The 2,550-nt window shown below is 36.5% G+C and overlaps 1 long non-coding RNA gene across 1 annotated transcript in view; it reads left to right on the top strand.

Moving 5' to 3' along the window:
- Positions 1 to 2,323, top strand: part of LOC138028656 (uncharacterized) — a 3,909-nt gene extending 1,586 nt beyond the window's left edge. Inside the window, exon 2 of the long non-coding RNA XR_011127702.1 lies at positions 1 to 2,323. This exon is cut by the window's left edge and continues 223 nt beyond it. This is a non-coding gene — a long non-coding RNA (uncharacterized lncRNA).
- Positions 2,324 to 2,550: the final 227 nt, after the last annotated feature.

Below are 2,550 nucleotides of genomic sequence, written 5' to 3'. Positions count from 1 at the left end.
ATTTTTAATTTTATCTTTGATTAGCTAAGTGTAGCCCAAAGATAATTGGTCGGAGTACACTTCAGCAACATATTGTGTTTGTAAGTACAATAATGTTGGTTTGTTTGAGACTTTTAAAGAGCCAAGATAATATTACTAGACTGTACTTTAGGTGGTACACCCATGAGTACAGTATAACCCAGTGTTTTGTTAGAGTCAAGATAATATTATTAGGCTGTACTTTAGGTGGCACACCCATGAGTACAGTATAACCCAGTGTTTTGTTAGAGTCAAGATAATATTATTACGCTGTACTTTACGTGGCTCACCCATGAGTACGGTATAACCCAGTGTTTTGTTAGAGTCAAGATAATATTATTAGGCTGTACTTTAGGTGGCTCACCAATGAGTACAGTATAACCCAGTGTTTTGTTAGAGTCAAGATAATATTATTAGGCTGTACTTTAGGTGGCTCACCCATGAGTACAGTATAACCCAGTGTTTTGTTAGAGTCAAGATAATATTATTAGACTGTACTTTAGGTGGCACACCCATGAGTACAGTATAACCCAGTGTTTTGTTAGAGTCAAGATAATGTTATTAGGCTGTACTTTAGGTGGCTCACCCATGAGTACAGTATAACCCAGTGTTTTGTTAGAGTCAAGATAATATTATTAGACTGTACTTTAGGTGGCACACCCATGAGTACAGTATAACCCAGTGTTTTGTTAGAGTCAAGATAATATTATTAGGCTGTACTTTAGGTGGCTCACCCATGAGTACAGTATAACCCAGTGTTTTGTTAGAGTCAAGATAATATTATTAGCCTCATGTACTTTAGGTGGCACACCCATGAGTACAGTATAACCCAGTGTTTTGTTAGAGTCAAGATAATATTATTAGACTGTACTTTAGGTGGCTCACCCATGAGTACAGTATAACCCAGTGTTTTATTAGAGTCAAGATAATATTATTAGACTGTACTTTAGGTGGCTCACCCATGAGTACAGTATAACCCAGTGTTTTGTTAGAGTCAAGATAATATTATTAGGCTGTACTTTAGGTGGCACACCCATGAGTACAGTATAACCCAGTGTTTTGTTAGAGTCAAGATAATTAGGCTGTACTTTAGGTGGCACACCCATGAGTACAGTATAACCCAGTGTTTTGTTAGAGTCAAGATAATATTATTAGGCTGTACTTTAGGTGGCACACCCATGAGTACAGTATAACCCAGTCTTTCATTATAGCGAAGACAATATTATTAGGCCTTGCTTCACTGAAGAGATCATAATTACTCCTGCGCTGTTTTCTATGAAGCTTAAAGTTCTGTCACGCTATTGTAGTCAAAAGTCAGAACACTAAAGGACGTCTTTGCAAGAATGAATACCGTAAAATAATGCTATAGTTTTGTTGCCAATAGCCACTGAAGTGCACTGAGTCCATTCTTTGTTGTTTGCAGCCAAGGATGGAGTGAAGGATGGAATGGATTAAAACTTGAAAAAAGCTGGCCAGTTTTATTTTTAAGTTTGGAGACCGTATTTTCAGAAGTGGTCAAAAATTAAATATGAATAGATAGCTCTTTGTGCCATAAATATATTTCATATCTTGTCAGTGGGTTGTCAGGAATGTTGTATATGTGAGCTAAAGTAGTAACAGAGATTTCTACCCATTTTAACGTAAAAACAGCAAATTTTGCATGACAGTGCCTCTTTAATTATTTTGAAGCTTTTGGGTATAGAAGATCTGCCTTAGTCAACTAATGCGATGACTAGGTGATGACTTAACTCAAAGTACATGGGTCCGAAATAACAACGATGTTTCCTTGAGAAAAGTTCAAAATGTATATTGATTTGGGCATCTAAGAATTAGGAACTAGTTGTACTTGGAAAAATTGAAATGCCATTACCCGACTGAATTTGCGATGTTGTTAAGTAAGTCTATCTGTAATGTTGTAGGAATATGCCACTCCACTGGTAACAATGCGATATTTTTCTGGGTAAAATATCTAAATGTATGTACATCTTGCGCATCTGTAGAAAGTTTTCTCAGGGCGTTTATCGTTTCTGCCTTTTTTTTTTTTTTCAAATTGAGGTATCTGTGTGGGGTTGTGCTAGCTGCAATAAGTACCTGAGTAGAAGTCAGTAATAAATTCCGGCGCAGGGATCTTATCGTTTATTTTTTAAAGGCTAGTAATAGAAACGTTTGTAAATGCACGATTTGCATCGCTTATATCTTGTTCAGTCCACTAGTTAAAACAAGAATATTATGAATAGTAGGCCAAAGGGTCACCACTTTATATTTGCTGGAGTCAAGACAGAGTATTAAAAAAAAGTTCCTTCAATATATGTATTTTTTAAAGGCTAACATTTAACTGATCAAATATTAAAGTGGTGAAAGTGTAAAGGAACAGGAACTAACCAGGGAGAGAACATATAGAAGGCCATGGATTTCTTTCACTCGAACTGAAGTGGAAGTAACCTAGAAATGCTCCTGTTGACGATATCAGGGGAAAATCGAAGGAACCGCAACAACCTTTTTTTGGCCCGTTCCGTTGCTGTTTCTCGGATT

This window comes from Montipora capricornis, chromosome 13, assembly GCF_036669925.1.
Source record: "Montipora capricornis isolate CH-2021 chromosome 13, ASM3666992v2, whole genome shotgun sequence".
In the NCBI taxonomy this organism is placed as follows: Eukaryota; Metazoa; Cnidaria; class Anthozoa; order Scleractinia; family Acroporidae; genus Montipora; species Montipora capricornis.
Note: the sequence above shows the minus strand (reverse complement) of the source record. Positions and strands in the feature narration are given on the sequence as shown.